This window comes from Dendrobates tinctorius, unplaced genomic scaffold (assembly GCF_039654945.1).
Source record: "Dendrobates tinctorius isolate UK_male_01 unplaced genomic scaffold, ASM3965494v1 ptg000103l, whole genome shotgun sequence".
In the NCBI taxonomy this organism is placed as follows: Eukaryota; Metazoa; Chordata; class Amphibia; order Anura; family Dendrobatidae; genus Dendrobates; species Dendrobates tinctorius.
In genome coordinates this window covers 45658963-45676335 of record NW_027361771.1, presented here as the reverse complement: position 1 = coordinate 45676335, position 17373 = coordinate 45658963, and the positions used below count along the sequence as shown (strand labels likewise).

The 17373-nt window shown below is 42.6% G+C and overlaps 1 long non-coding RNA gene across 1 annotated transcript; it reads left to right on the top strand.

The window, feature by feature from the left end:
* Window positions 1–6902: 6902 nt before the first annotated feature.
* LOC141100143 (uncharacterized) lies at window positions 6903–11662 on the top strand. The gene is made up of 2 exons (XR_012234611.1): window positions 6903–9394; window positions 9925–11662. It is a non-coding gene; the product is annotated as an uncharacterized lncRNA (long non-coding RNA).
* Window positions 11663–17373: the final 5711 nt, after the last annotated feature.

The following is a 17373-nucleotide window of genomic DNA, read 5'->3' as shown; positions in this document are numbered from 1 at the left end:
AGGGTACTCTAAAGAAGGAAAGAATTGTTAAAAAAAAAAAAAATGTTTAGAAATTTTTTCATTTATATTTTTTCCTCTTTTTTCTCTGGGGCCGTAGGGGAATTTTATCTTTAATGGAGACGAAGCAATTGTCCGATCGTGTTGAGCAGCTCGCTGCTGAAGTGCAGGGAATTTCTGCCTCTCTCACTCAATCATCTGCTATAGAACCAAAGATTCCTACTCCTGATTTTTTTTCTGGGGATTGGTCAAAATTTTTGAATTGTAAGAATAATTGTAAACTATTTTTTGCTTTGAAACCTAACTCATCGGTGAGCTCGGTGCAGCAGGTTAAAATTGTCATCTCCCTGCTGCGCGGCGATCCCCAGGACTGGGCTTTTTCTCTGACACCTGGAGATCCTATTCTGGCTAATGTGGATGCGTTTTTTCAAGCCCTGGGGTTGTTGTATGATGAACCTAATGTTATTGATCAAGCTGAGAAAACCTTATTGGCATTTAACCAGGGTCAGGATTCTGCTGAGTTATATTGTCAAAAATTCCGAAAGTGGGCGTTCATTACTAAATGGAATGATGATGCCCTAACAGCTCTCTTTCGGAAAGGTCTGGCAGAAACCGTAAAAGATGCTATGGTGGGATTTCCTGTCCCCTCTGGTCTTAATGACTCTATGTCATTAGCCATTCAAATTGATCGACGCTTATGTGAACGTAAAACTACGCGAGAGGCAGTGCTGCCTTTCGGACAAACTTCTGAACCCATGCAATGTGATAGGATTTTATCTAGGGCACAACGTCAAGAGTTTAGAAGGCGTAATAAGTTGTGCTTCTTTTGTGGGGACACCTCTCATACTATTTCTGTCTGCCCTAAACAAGAAAAATGTTTTGCTCACTCATTTGCAGTGGGCAGTGTATAGCATAAGTTCCTTTTGGCGGTTACCTTGATCTGCTCCTTGTCTACATTTTCCGCTAAGGCTTTTGTTGATTCAGGAGGAGCTTTGAATCTGATGGATTTTGACTTTGCCAAACGTTGTGGTTTTCCCATGGTGCCCCTGCGGACCCCTATTCCTTTGAGGGGTATTGATGCTACCCCTTGGCGGAGAAAAAAACCCAGTTTTGGACCCAGGTGATAGTGCGGGTCGCCCCGGACCACCAAGAGAATTGTAAATTTTTGGTGTTGCACAATTTACATGATACTATTGTTCTGGGTTTTCCTTGGTTGCAAACCCATAATCCTGTTTTGGATTGGAAATCTGTGTCTGTGGTGAGTTGGGGTTGTCAATGTGTTCTTAGTGACACTCCTGTTTTTTCCACCTCTCCCCAGTCTCATGATGTTCCTGACTATTTGGCTGATTTTTCTGATGTATTTAGTGAGAGTAAGTCCACGTCTTTGCCTCCTCATAGGAGTTAAGACTGCACAATTGAGTTAATGCCCGGTTGTAAATTTCCCAAGGGTCGGCTTTTCAACTTATCGGTACTCGAACATGATGCTATGCGCAGGGCCGGTTTTAGACAAAGTGGGGCCCTAGGCAAAAGTTTAAAGTGGGGCCCCAAATGCTAACATTGTAAAATCACACATTTAGGTTACATTACATGAGCAGGATGATGTGGATACAGGTGGCAGAGGGGCCTGTGCTGGCACTGTGGCCCCCATATTCAGTGGCCTTATATCAGCCAACGGGTCTGCCACTATTAGCATTACACAGGAGCGTTGCTAGGGTCAGAAAAGATTGGGTGGCCCAAGCCCCAAGACAAAGAGTTGTCCCCCAACCCCCTCTTAAATTTTTTTTTTTAACACTGCAGATAACACAGCAGGGCTCCCAACTGTCCTGGATCCAGCGGGACAGTCCCGATTTTGACACTCCCACCCCACCCGCTATTCCAGTCGGGATTGTAGTTTTCCCACACTGCGAATCAGCCACCATGCCCACCTGTCATTTCAGAAGGGGCTGTGTACTGATCGCCATACAATTCCCTCTATACACAGCACACTCCAAAACAGAAGCCCTCCCCGGCTCACGTGACAATTCACATGACTGTGACCTTATCCTATGTAACACCAGAGATAGCAGTAATAACTCTCAGAGAACAGATAATGTAGTAGATGTCACCTGCAGTCCTATGTAACACCACAGATAATCTGAGGCCGGGGTCACACTAACCGACGCAAAATACGGTCAGTATTTTACATGCGTAATACGGATGAATGTCTCCTAAATAGTGCTCCGTATGTCATCCGTAATCAAGGTGTGGTCGCATATTTTGCGCATCTAAGCATCCGTTTGGTGAGATTTTCTCGCCGCCTTGCAAAGTGGACATATAATGGAGCCCTATGACAGGGTTTGTAACAGAAACCAAAGAATAGATATAGACACATAGAATGCATATATATATATATATATATGTATTCTATGTGTCTATATCTATTCTTTCGTTTCTTTATTAAACCTGTCAGTGTGAGTTTACTGTATCGCGCACTGAATTGCCGGCTTTGCTAAAAGACACCGGGTGCGTATTTCTCGCAAGTCACATGTGTGGTCCGTGTGTAATCCGTATTTTTTGCGCACCCATAGACTTGCATGGGCGTAGTACGCTAGTACGCTGACAATCGCAGCATGCTGCGATTGGCACGGAGCGTAGAATACGGATGAGAAATATACAGCTGGTGCGAGGGATCCCATAGAGAATCATTGGTCCGTGTCTAATGCGTGCTTTTAGCGCCTCTCACTCGGCCGTATTCCTCGCCAGTGTGACCCCGGCCTTACTCTGAAACGCTATGGCTATGTTCACATGCATTTTTTTCAGTAGCCAAAACCTGTTCTATTGGCAGTAAAAATGTTGCGTTCAAAACACCTGTTTTTCAGCTTGTTTCTGGTGTTCTTTACACTTTTTAAAGCTTTTTTTAAAGTGAGGATGTTTGCTTTGTCTACAGTATGTTTAAGGCCACGTTCACACGTTGAGTATTCGGTCAGTATTTCACATCAGTATGCGCAAGTCAAAACCAGGAGGGTGAGAAATCCAGAAGTGGAGAAGTGTTCCTATTATAATTTTCTTCTCATTGTTCCACTGCTGTTTCTGCATTACAAATACTGATGTGAAATACTGACCAAATACTGACCGTGTGAACGAGACTTAATAGTTTAATTCACCAAAACCACTAAAAAAATTGCAGCGAAAAATGCCGTTGCCATATCTGCAGCTTTCTTTTTTTATTCTTTCATTGCTTTCTACGGGTGAAAACACTCTGCAAGAAGTGACACGCTACAGATTTAAAAAGTGCTACTGTTCAGAATTTCAGTCAGAAAAAAAAACAAGCGCATGCAGGAGATTTCAGAAATCTCATATATTTTACTGGCACTAGAGTTGAGCGACTTTGGTCGGATCGGGTTTCATGAAACAAAATTTGTTTCAGATGAAACTGGTCCGGCTAGGGCAAAAAAAAGTCGGAGTTTCGTCCGAAACCCGACCCCAATGCAAATCAATGGGGAATAAAAGTCGGCATTGAGCGGATGACATTCATCCACTCAATGCCGACTTTTATTCCCCAATGATTTGCATTGGGGTCGGGTTTCGGACGAAACTCCGACTTTTTTTGCCCTAGTCGGACCAGTTTCATCTGAAACAAATTTTGTTTCATGAAACCCGATCCGACCAAAGTCGCTCAACTCTAGCTGGCACTTTATAAAGCCGCTCTTGGCCACGTTCATATGCAGAATTTCTGCAGCTTTTTCTTCTGCAAATAAGAAGTTTACAGCATTTTACAGCACAAGCAAAGACTGAGATTTTCAGGAATCTCTTGCACACCCTTTTATTTTCTCCAGACTGAATTTCACAACTGCGCGTTTTTTAAATCCGCAGTGTGTCACTTCTTTCAGCAATTTTTTTCACCCGTCGAAAGCAATGAAAAAGTTTTAGAAAAGCTACAAATGTCGCAACGTTGTTTTTCGCTGTGTTTTTGGTGAATAAAACAAACTTTATTAAACATGTACTGTAGACAAAATGCATATCGTAAAAAAACAAACAGCAAAAGCTCTAAGGGTGTGTGTCCGCAATCAGTAAACTGGATGCTGCATAAATCCTCAGCGTCCAACCCCCAGCGACCAGATGTTACAGCATATTGGAGGGGATTTCTAGAAATTCCATGTCCACTATGCGTGCACATACGCCCACACTTCACCTGCAGAGACGGACATGCAGCACATCTCTCCAGACCGCAGCATGTCTATTTATCTTGCATAGATGTGAGTCTCCGCAAGAGAAATCCCACCCCTACGATGTATTGGGTGCGGTGATTCCGCATGGTTCAGTGACCACACGCGGAATCACCTGCGTTCAACAGATGGCAGCACTTTAGAATGAGGACATGTCCGCTGCGTCCAAAGTGCTGCCATTTCCGGATCATCTGTACATACCCTAAAAAATGGGTGTTTTGAAAGCAGTGTTTTTACTGCCAAGAGAGGCTTTGGCTGCAAAAAAAAAAAAAAAATGCATCAGAAACGCTGATTCCTATGCACACCTGTACTATATATGTGTATGGTTTACCCTTATTATTTCACATGGGAATTCATTTATTTCTATATCATAAATCCCCTGATTCAGCAGACATTATCCCTGTATTGTGTCACCCAGACAGTAGTGACAGGAGGTCGCCCTGTCACATTACAAGCAGTGATTAGTGACTGTAGTCAGAGCTGATGCTGATCGCTGCTGTATGTGGCTGTGAATCCTGATCCTACAGCAATCACCACAGAGCTCCGGACCACAGTGAGGAAATCACTGTACTCTGACCTGTTATTGCTGCTCTTACTTACCAGGTTCTGTGGCTTCACTTAGGCATATCCATTCTCAGGACAGTGCTAGGAGCAGTCACGATGAGGACTCAAGAGGAGACATACAGAGCTGCAGGCATCTTCCTGGCTGTCACTGTGCTGTAATCGGCCCCTCCCCCTCACTCTCAACTTTTAATCTGACTGCAGGGAGAAAACGACACGGGGGCTCAAGGGGATTTGCGAGACAGACGCTCCGGACTACAGAGCAATACACAGCATTATTCAGTGCTGTGCACCCTCTGGACACTTCATAAATGGACTGCAGATGCAGGGGGCCCCCTTTGTAGGTGGGGGCCCCAGGCATCTGCCTGGTCCAAACGCCGGCCCTGGTTATGCGATCTTATATCAAGGAGTCATTGGAGAAGGGTCATATCAGACCATCCTCTTCACCGTTAGGTGCTGTTTTTTTTTTTATGGCCAAGAAAGATGGTTCATTAAGGCCATGTATTGACGATCGTTCCCTTAACAAAATCACTGTTAAATATCAGTACCCATTACCCCTGATTTCTGATTTATCTACCAGAGTTAAAGGTGCTAGTTGGTTTACCAAACTTGACCTCAGGGGGGGCGTATAATCTTATTCCTATCAAGCACGGGGATGAATGGAAGACGGCATTTAATACTCCGGAGGGACATTTTGAGTACCTGGTGATGCCTTTTAGGCTCACTAATGCCCCTTCCGTCTTCCAATCTTTTATGAACGATATTTTCAAGGACTTTGTGGATACGTTTTTGATCATTTATCTGGATGATATTTTGATCTTTTCCAGGGATTGGGATTCTCATGTGGAACATGTTCGGACTGTGTTCCGGATTTTGAGAGTGAATTCCTTGTATGTTAAGGGATCGAAGTGCCTTTTTTGGTGCACAGAGGATTTCATTTTTGGGATTTAATTTGTCTCCGTCAACTATTGAAATGGACCCGGCCAAGGTACAGGCCATTTATGATTGGGTTCAACCCACTTCTTTGAAGGCTCTCCAGAAGTTTTTAGGTTTTGCTAATTTTTATCGTAAATTTATAGCTAATTTTTCTGGTATTGCTAAACCACTGACTGATTTATCTAAGAAGGGTGCTGATGTGCTGAATTGGTCATCAGAGGCTGTTTCGGCCTTTCAGGAGCTGAAGCGGAGGTTCACTTCTGCTCCGGTTTTGCGGCAACCTGATGTCTCACTTCCTTTTCAGGTGGAGGTAGACGCTTCAGAGATTGGTGCAGGAGCTGTTTTGTCCCAAAAAGATCCGGTGACGTCTAAAATGAATCCCTGTGCCTTCTTTTCCTGAAAGTTCTCCCCATCTGAAGGCAACTATGATGTGGGGAATCGGGAATTGTTAGCCATGAAATGGGCATTTGAGGAGTGGAGACATTGGTTGGAGGGAGCTAGACATCAAGTTGTGGTCCTCACTGACCACATAAATTTGATTTACCTTGAGTCGGCCAAACGCTTGAATCCTAGACAGGCTAGGTGGGCCTTGTTTTTTACGCATTTTGATTTTGTGGTCTCCTTTCTTCCAGGCACTAAGATTGTTAAGGCAGACACCCTTTCTAGGAGTTTCTTTGCTGATTCTCCTATTGTGACCAAGCCTACTACCATCCTAGGTGAGGGGGTAGTTCTTTCTGCCATCTCGTCCGATTTGAGACGTGCTCTGGAAGAATTCCAGGAGGACAAACTTGAGCGTTGTCCTATGGGAAAATTGTATGTTCCTGACCAGTGGAGGAAGAGAGTCATGTCTGAAGTTCATTGCTCTGCATTGGCTGGTCATCCAGGTATTTTTGGTACCAGAGATTTGGTGAGTCGGTCTTTTTGGTGGCCTGCCTTATCTCGTGATGTCAGGAATTTTGTGCAGTCCTGTGGGACTTGTTCCCGGTCTATACCCTGTTCTTTCTCTAGTGGGTTGTTGATGCCCTTGCCGGTGCCTAAGAGGCCATGGACCCATATTTCAATGGATTTTATTTCTGATCTTCCTGTCTCTCAGAGAATGACTGTTATCTGGGTGATTTGTGATAGATTCTCTAAGATGGTCCATCTTGTACCACTCCCAAAGTTGCCATCTTCCTCAGAGTTGGTGTGATACAAATGGGATATGCATGAGCGAGAGACTGGTATAGATAGGCATCCAGTCAATAAGGTAGTGATTGCAGTACATTGAAACATCCATCTGGATACTATGGATTGTGACCAGAATCTGAACTTTTCCTACCATGAGGAGAGCACACACTCAGGAATGTGAAAAGCAACCACCTGCCCCGGCATTGTTGTGGGAGTTGGAAGGGAGGAATGTGAGAACCAAACCAACTGAGATAAAGGAGGAATGTGAAAAAAACAAGTCACTGCGCATGTCAGTGCGTGATCATTCCAATTAATATTATAAAAAGTACTGACCTCCTCAGCGGGTGGGGACTTTCCAGACGATTCAAGTGAACGCACTTAGTCTGTGATGCTGACCGAGGAGAACCCCTTCCCGCTGATCGAGGTCCCCCGATGTGAAGGGTGATGCTACAATAACTCGGTAATTATTATTGATGCTGAAATCTTTCATGTCATAACTGTCATTTTTAAATCAATGAGACTATTCATGTGCTATGTAAAACAAAATGATTGCTTGCTAAAATAAAAGATTGTCAATAATCTTTGCCTGGCTGGGATGTCAGTGAGCGCTACGTAAGTTAAGGTAAATAACCTAATTTGGGAGAAAATTTAGCAAGACATAAATTGGCGTAGTCGGCAGGATTTTTCAAATTTCAGGCTTTTGAGTAAAAAGATTTTTGTAGTTGTAACTAGGAAGGTTTTTGGTATGTTCTATAGTCTGGAGAAGTGATAATTGTAAAGTTGTGATAGGTTGCGTCTATTTGGCAGAAAGCCAATTTTGGAAAATCCTAAATAACTTTTTGCCTGAATATAATTTTGAAATTCTATTTTTGTCAAAATACGGAATATTAGTTAAGGTTTCTTTGTGCAAAAAATCAGCATTTGGCATTTTGCCAAATTTTTGTTACAATGTTCAGGCGAAGTAATAAAGAAAAGTTGAGGAAAAACCGGTGGTTCCTGGCTGGACCGAAGCTCTGTATGATATAATAGCGCATGAATTGGGGAGTAGTGGACTTGCAGAGGCATAGGATAATAAGCTCAAGGGCTCAGAGCCCCATGATGTTGTTGGTTTACTCATGGGGATCCCTGCAAAGGCAGGTGAGGCAGATAACCCCTCGATGTTGTTTAGTTACTCGAGGTTTTCCCTGCAAAGGCAGGTGATGTAGTTAACCCATGATGTTGTTGGTTTACTCATGGGGATCCCTGCAAAGGCAGGTGAGGCAGATAACCCCTCGTTGTTGTTTAGTTACTCGAGGTTTTCCCTGCAAAGGCAGGTGATGCAGTTAACCCATGATGTTGTTGGTTTACTCATGGGGATCCCTGCAAAGGCAGGTGAGGCAGATAACCCCTCGATGTTGTTTAGTTACTCGAGGTTTTCCCTGCAAAGGCAGGTGATGTAGTTAACCCATGATGTTGTTGGTTTACTCATGGGGATCCCTGCAAAGGCAGGTGATGCAGATAACCCCTCGATGTTGTTTAGTTACTCGAGGTTTTCCCTGCAAAGGCAGGTGATGCAGTTAACCCATGATGTTGTTGGTTTACTCATGGGGATCCCTGCAAAGGCAGGTGAGGCAGATAACCCCTCGATGTTGTTTAGTTACTCGAGGTTTTCCCTGCAAAGGCAGGTGATGCAGTTAACCCATGATGTTGTTAATGTACTCATGGGTGTCCCCGCCAAGGCGGGTGATGTTGTGTCTTTAGGGCGACGAACTTGGATTCTGCTCAGTGCATATCGCGCGATGCATGAGCGGAATCAACAAATGCAGAGGAAATGCTCTCAGTTAAAACAAAAGATAACAGAAGTAGGAGGGCAGAAAGTGGTGTTAGAATGTAACACCTGGTTGTAAAAAGACAAGTGAGAACATTATCAGAATGTAGCTGGAAAAAAAAAACTGCAGTAAAAGTTCCTGGAATACTGGAAAAGAAAATGGAAAAGCAGTCAATATGCTGAATTATATGGGTTGGTTTTTTTTGGCTTTGAAACATGAACAAGTTTCAGAATGTTATCTGTACACTGATTCATGGTCAGTGGCTAATGGATTAGCTACTTGGATCATGGGATAAAAAACATGATTGGCAGATTCATGGAAAAGAGGTGTGGGCTAAGGAGATTTGGCAGAGTATTGAGGAAATAATTCAGGTTACTAAAAGTGCTGTTTTTTATGTTGATGCACATGTCCCTGTTGACTCATTAGAATGTTTGTTTCATCCACAAGCAGCAGGTTTGGTGGAAAGAATGAATGGATTATTAAAATCCACATTGAGAAAACTTAATCAATCTGATACACAGTATGGACAATGGAGAGACAATTTGAGTGAGGCTTTGCAGATAATTAACAACAGGCCTATCACAGACTCCATGACTCCTCTCATGAGGATGCTTACACCCAATCTCACCATACATGAGGCACACCTGATAAGGTCCGTCATATGGTGGAAAACTGATCAAGAAGCACGAATACCGGAACGAGCGACTCCACATTCAGCAGGTTTGGATTTGAGTGCATTGGAAACTGTTGTGATCCCACAGGGGAAAGTAAAACCAATAGCTACAGGATTGGGGTGTCAGATTCCAAAGGACCACTATGGACAGATAGCCACTAGGTCTAGTTTGGCATTAAAGGGGGCCATGGTGGTGGGAGGAGTCATAGATGCAGATTATCAAGGAGAAATTAAAGTATTAATGATAAATTTGGGGAATGAGCCTCTAATTTTGGAGAAAGGACAGCGTATTGCGCAAATGCTTTTGATTCCAATAAATTTGTCAGATGTGCAAGAGGGAACAGCCCCTTCAGAATTAACGATCAGAGGCTCAAAAGGTTTTGGCTCTTCTAACATCACTAATGTGGGAGCCAAAATCTGGGTTCAAAATACCCAAGGACCGCCTTCAGAGGCTGAAGTGATAGCAATAGGCAAAGACCATACCCTGTTAATTATGAGGCCAGGAGTAGAAAAATGGGAATATATCCCACAAGAAAAATGTTATTTGAGAGAATAACGTTGATTATTGATTTTATAGATTCCAAATCTTCAAATATGGTTAAGTGGAATCCTTGGGCTCGCGTGTTTGGACAGCATCGGTGCCTGGACTCCTGGAATCTGTCTGACTACAAAATTCAGGAAGGAATACGTTCCGAGGCCAGGAGTGGAAGTGTGATTTGCGGGAATAATACTGTTTTAGTTTTATTTTAGAATCAAAAACTGTTGACAACCCTTGGAATCCTTGGTATCGTGAATTTGGCAGTTCCTTAAAGTGACGCTCGGACGTCGGGGAAAAAGGTGACGAATACCAGAAAAGGAATGATGGGATGGGGATGGGTCAATTCGACCAAATCCAGGAATCAAGATAATTTTATTTGTGAAGTATATCAAAGGTGTTACTTTCTAAATATTGCATTTGATGGAACTTTCTGGGCTGGAGCCCTGAAATCAAAGGAGATACCGATCTATATATGCGGTGCACAAGAATACTGGAAAGGTTGAAATAAATGATGTTGAAGATGTTTTGACTTTGCAAGATAAGCGGATGCCTACAATATGGCAGCCAGTTAGCATGCAGATTGGGATAGACACTATTATGCTGAATTTACAGAATGTTACTAACAAATTTAATTTAATGAACAAGCGTGGAGGACCGTGATCAATACAATTCTCCAAAATGGTTTGCAATTATATATATTGTACTGGAGTAATTTATGTATGTAATGTTACCAAATCAGATGTAATGTGTAGATATGTAGTGGCCCCATTGATATTGGAGGTATCAGAAAATTTGTATTATTGAATGCCTCGATTTAATGGTCCATATATAGATACAAAAAATAGAATACATGATTTATCATGTGATGTTACTTTGGATATGATCAGTAATCAAGCATTATTTAGCAATGCTTAATAAAAGTTTACAGCAATATATTATAAGTACAACTATAGTAGCGGGGAAAATTGTTAAGAATGAGCTCTGTCATAACAGATGCTACCTCTCATCATTGGTATGATATTTTTCTAGGGTATTCGCCCTCAGCTACCAAATTATTGAATTGGCTGATTCATCCCGTGTTGGTGATGGCTATTGTAGTGATTCTATTATCCATATGGAATTGCTATATAGCTTACAAAATGTGTTGCAAGAAACCACAAGTGCTCATGGTGTCCTATAAAGATGGTGTTTAAAAGACTGCAATCAAGGACCGATTGTGATACAAATGGGATATGCATGAGTGAGAGACTGGTATAGATAGGCATCCAGTCAATAAGGTAGTGATTGCAGTACATTGAAACATCCATCTGGATACTATGGATTGTGACCAGAATCTGAACTTTTCCTACCATGAGGAGAGCACACACTCAGGAATGTGAAAAGCAACCACCTGCCCCAGCATTGTTGTGGGAGTTGGAAGGGAGGAATGTGAGAACCAAACCAACTGAGATAAAGGAGGAATGTGAAAAAAACAAGTCACTGCGCATGTCAGTGCGTGATCATTCCAATTAATATTATAAAAAGTACTGACCTCCTCAGCGGGTGGGGACTTTCCAGACGATTCAAGTGGACGCACTTAGTCTGTGATGCTGACCGAGGAGAACCCCTTCCCGCTGATCGAGGTCCCCCGATGCGAAGGGTGATGCTACAATAACTCGGTAATTATTATTGATGCTGAAATCTTTCATGTCATAACTGTCATTTTTAAATCAATGAGACTATTCATGTGCTATGTAAAACAAAATGATTGCTTGCTAAAATAAAAGATTGTCAATAATCTTTGCCTGGCTGGGATGTCAGTGAGCGCTACGTAAGTTAAGGTAAATAACCTAATTTGGGAGAAAATTTAGCAAGACAGTTGGTACCCTTGATTTTACAACAGGTGGTTCGGTTGCATGGGATTCCTGAGAACATTGTATCAGACAGAAGAGTTCAGTTTGTTTCCAGATTCTGGAAAGCCTTTTGTTCCAAGCTGGGAATTCAGTTGTCCTTCTCCTCTGCGTTTCACCCTCAGACCAATGGGCAGACGGAGAGAACCAACCAGACTTTGGAGTCCTATTTGAGATGTTTTATATCTGCTGATCAGGATGATTGGGTTTCATTTTTGCCCTTGGCCGAATTCGCTTTAATTAAGAGCTAGTTCTGCCACCTTGATGTCTCCCTTTTTCTGTAACTTTGGGTTTCATCCTCGATTTTCTTCAGGGCAAGTGGAATCTTCAGCCTGCCCAGGTGTTGACACTGTGGTAGAGAGAATGCAGCAGATTTGGGACCAAGTAGTGGATAAGTTGTCTCTCTCCCAGGAAAAGGCCCAGCGGTTTTCTAACCGGCATAGGACCATTGGTCCACGGTTTAAAGTGGGTGATATGGTTTGGTTGTCATCAAAGAATATCTCTATGAAGGTGGCTTCTCCAAAGTTCAAGCCAAGATTTATTGGACCTTACAAGATTTTGGAGATTCTTAATCCGGTTTCTTTTCGATTGGCTCTTCCTGTTACGTTTAAGATCCATAACGTGTTTCATAAGTTGCTGTTGAAGAGATATGTTGAGCCAGTAGTTCCTATGGCGGCACCTCCTGACCCTGTATTGGTTAAAGGTAATGTGGAATATGAGGTAGAGAAAATACTGGATTCTCGTCTGGCTAGACGGAGACTCCAGTATTTGGTCAAGTGGAAGGGTTATGGCCAGGAGGACAATTCTTTGGTCTCTGCCTCTGATATTCATGCCGATAGATTGGTTCGTGCTTTTCATCGGGCCCATCCTGATCGGCCCGGTGGCGTGGATGAGGGTTCGGTGACCCCTCCTCAAGGGGGGGGGGGTACTGTTGTGAGCTCATTTTCGGGTTTGCCTCTGGCTTCTGGTGAGGGTTATGGAGCTGGCTGTGCTGACAGAGGAGTAGTGAGTTCTCTATCTGGACTCCCTCTGTTGGTGAAGGGAGGTAATGAAGCTGATCTAAATGGCAGAGACGGGCCACCTGAGGAAGAGGACTGTGATTGGACATCAGGAATTTCTGATTGGATTTAAGGCAGCCGACTCCCTAGTTTCTTGCTGGTGATTTCTCCTGACTGTGGCTTCTGGTTTCCAGTTTTGTTCCTGCCTTCTTAAAGCTAAGTTTTCTCTGCTATTGTTTATATGAGTTTTCGTCTGGTTTACTTATTTTTTGTGTTCAGCCAGCCCTGGCTGGGACTGGGCTGAATCCCCATTTTGTCTCTGATCAGTTGATCTCTTTTGCTCTGTCTTCAGAATATACCTGAGTGCTGATATAGGGAATTGAAGTCTAGCGACTTCAGGGCCTTTTTCTATCAGACGTGTTGGACATTTTTTGGCGGGGTTTTTTGCGTGATTGCAGACAGCAGCTTTTCTTTCCTGTCCTTTCTAGTTAGTGAGGGCCCCATCGTTTGCTCAGCCTATCTTTCTATCTGTGTTTGTGTTTTCATCTTGTTTCACCGACAATACATGTTGGGGGCTGTCTATTGCTTTGGGGTCTGCTCTGGGGCAATTTAGATTTTCCCTTTCTTTCTTTAGGCTTATTTAGTTCTCCGGCCATGACGAGGCGTCTAGGACCACCGTAGGCACGCTCCACGGCTACTGCTAGTTGTTGTGGATAGGATCAGGGGTCTGCAATTCGCTAGTTACCAACCTCTCCGGTTTTCTGGGCTTAGCTTGCTTTTTGTTTTTTCCGCCTCGGTGACTCATTCATAACAGAGCATCTTATGGGGGCATAATCTATGGTGCATTTTATGGAGCATATTATTCTATGGAGCATCTTATGGGGCCATTATTAACCTTTGTGCAGCATTATATGGGGTGTATTGTGTATGGAGCATCTTTAACTGTACGTAGCATTATATGGGGCTCCTGATTCAATATGGATATTCCAAAACATTTAACCTACTGATGTCTCAATTAATTTTACTTTTATTGGTATCTATTTTTATTTTTGAAATTTAGCAGTAGCTGCTGCATTTTCCACCCTAGGCTTATACGTGAGTCAATAAGTTTTCCCAGTTTTTTGTGGCAAAATTAGGGGCCTCGACTTATACTCAAGTCAGCTAATACACAAGTATATACAGTATTTTCTGTTTGTGAGTACGCTGATCATTAACCCCTTAGCGACCGCCGATACGCCTTTTAACGGCGGTAATTAAGGGTACTAAAACCACAGCGCCGATAATTCACGGCGCTGTGGAGAAAGTGAATAGCGCCCCCCAATGTCGGATTTTCTCCGGGGTCTCGGCTGCCGGGGGTAGCCGAGACCCCAGAGAACATGAATCGGTCATTTTTTACCGACCCCGCTTTTGCGATCGCTGTTATTAACCCTATAACGGCGACCGCAAAAAAAAAAAAGCCGCGATTTTACATTTAATTTCTCTTTCCTCTGATGTGATCGCACATCAGAGGAGAAAGCGGGTCCCCGATCCCCCCCCCGGTACCTCTCCGTGGTCCTCTGTCCCCTCCCGGTGGTCCTGCGTCCCGCCGACGTCCTCCGGTGGGAGCCGCCATCTTGGATCCGGGGAATCTGCCGGCTCCGGCTGGCAGATTCCATTCATTCATTTTGATCACGATGATAAACTATCATCGTGATCAAAATAAACAAAATAGTACATAATCCCCCCGTTTATCACTCCCTTAGTTAGGCCAACATAACGAAATAAAGAAAATATTTTTATTTTCAGTTTTCCATTAGGGTTAGGGCTAGGGCTAGGGTTGGACTAGGGTTAGGGCTCGGGTTAGGGCTAGAATTAGGGTTAGGGCGAACTAGGATTAGGGTTAGAATTAGGATTAGGGTTGGAGCAAGAATTGAGGGGTTTCCACTATTTACCAACTTTGGGGGTCTAAAAAAATCACTTTTGTGGAAATAAAAAAGACTTTTTATTTTCACAGCTCTGCTTTTATAAACTTCTGTGAAGCGATTGGGGGTTCAAAGTGCTCACCACACATCTAGATAAGTTCCTTAGGGGGTCTAATTTCCAAAATGGGGTCACTTGTGGGGGGTTTCCACTGTTTAGGCCCATCAGGGGCTCTGCAAACGCAACATGATGCCCACAGACCATTCCATCAAAGTCTGCATTCCAAAATGGCACTCCTTCCCTTCCGAGCTCCCCCATGCGCCCAAACAGTGGTTCCCCCCCACATATGGGGTATCTGGTACTCAGGACAAATCTCACAACAACTGTGGGGGTATGATTTCTCCTGTTATCCTTGTAAAAATAAAAATTTGGGGTCGCAAAGATCATTTTTGTGAAAAAAAAAATGGATTTCTTATTTTCACGGCTCTACGTTATAAACTTCTGTGAAGCACTTGAAGGTTCAAAGTGCTCACCACACATCTAGATAAGTTCCTTAATGGGTCTAGTTTCCAAAATGGGGTCACTTGTTGGAGGTTTCCACTGTTTAGGCACATTAAGGGCTCTCCGAACGCAACATGGCATCCGATCTCAATTCCAGCCAATTCTGCGTTGAAAAAGTCAAATGGCGCTCCATCCCTTGCGAGCTCTGCTGTGTGCTGAAAAAGTGGTTTACCTCCACATATGGGGTATCGGCGTATTCAGGAGTAATTGCACAACAAATTTTGTGGTTGATTTTCTCTTTTAACACTTGTGAAAATAAAAAAAATTGGTTCTGAAGTAAATTTTTTTCAAAAAAAAGTTAAATGTTAATTTTTTCCTTCCACATTGCTTTCGTTCCTGTGAAGCACTTAAAGGGTTAATAAACTTCTTGGATGTGGTTTTGAGCACCTTGAGGGGTCTAGTTTTTAGAATGGTGCCACTTTTGGGTATTTTCTGTCATGTACACCCCTCAAAATGACTTTAAATATGATGTGGTCCCTAAAAAAAATGGTTTTGTAAATTTTGTTGTAAAAATGAGAAATCGCTGGTCAACTTTTAACCCTTATAACTTCCTAACAAAAAAAAATTTTGCTTCCAAAATTGTGCTGATGTAAAGTAGACATGTGGGAAATGTTATTTATTAAGAATTTTTTGTGACACATCTCTCTGATTTAAGGGCATAAAAATTTAAAGTTTTAAAATTGCAAAATTTTCAACATTTTCGCCATATTTCCGTTTTTTTCATAAATAAACACAAGACTTATCGAAGAAATTTTACCACTAACATGAAGTACAATATGTCACGAAAAAACAATCTCAGAATCAGCGGGATCCACTAAAGCGTTCCAGAGTTATAACCTCATAAAGGCACAGTGGTCAGAATTGTAAAAATTGGACTGGTCATTAAGCTGCACACTGGCTCTGTCGCTAAGGGGTTAGAAGAGACTTTACTTTGAACTTTTCCTGGGTCACTTCCTCATCAATGCACAGTGTGGACACTGCTGCACTACAATATATACATGCTAAGTATTGTGTGTTTGCACCTTGATCTCTACCTTTTACCTGCATTCCGGTACTTAGGTTTTTTTTTTTTTACAGATACTTACCTTGGTGGGATATCCAGGTGCATATTCACTGCTGTGTAGAAACTTACTTTTCAGGGTAATTTTTCTCCGTTTGCATCACACTTTTTCATCATCTGTATTTTCTATGCTGGATATTTATTCCCATTTTCCTGTTGTTACTAATATTAGTTAACCCCTCATCTACCAGAGATATTTTTGTTTTTGCATTTTCATTTTTTGCCCCCCCTTCTTCCCAGAGCCATAACTTTTTTATTTTTTGGTCAAAATGGCCGTGTGAGGGCTTGTTTTTTTGCGGGATGAATTGTACTTTTGAATGACACCATCGGTTTTACCATGCTGTGTAATATAAAACAGGAAAAAAATCCAAGTGCTATGAAATTGCAAAAATAAGTATAATTCCACAGTTTTTTTTTTTTTTACCATGTTCGGTAAATGCTAAAACTGACCTGCCATTATGATTCTCCAGGTCATTACGAGTTCATAGACACCAAACATGTCTAGGTTCTTTTTTAAGTGGTGAAGAAAAATCCAAACTGGTTAAAAAAAAAAAAAAATTGCGCCATTTTCCGAGACCTGTAGCATCTCTATTTTTTGTGATCTGGAGTTGGGTGAGGGCTTATTTTTTGTGCGCCGAGCTGACGTTTCTATTGATACAATATTGGTATAGATATGATCTTTTGATCGCCTGTTATTGCGATGCTGCAGCGATAAAAAACCATAATTCTGAAGTTTTGATTTTTTTTCAGAGACAAACAGGTGGGAAGGTCTATATAAATGATTGGCCCCGCCTTGATGCACCGAGCGCCTGTGCTTGGTTTGTACAGTCATTCTGTGCTGACAGGTTCCCTTTAAATGAAACCTTTGCCGATGCAGAATGAGCGCCAATTCCCATCGCCCATAAGTTAATTTGCACGAGCCGGCAGTAAATCGTGTAAAGAGAAAATACCGAATCGCTGGAGTGGCAGGTTTTCAGATGGCACACCTCCATAAATAATAATGTTGTCCAAAGTGGTCCCACAGTACCGAACCCTCCTATGGCCGCCAATAACTAGAAAGGGCTCTTGGATAAAGGGGTGC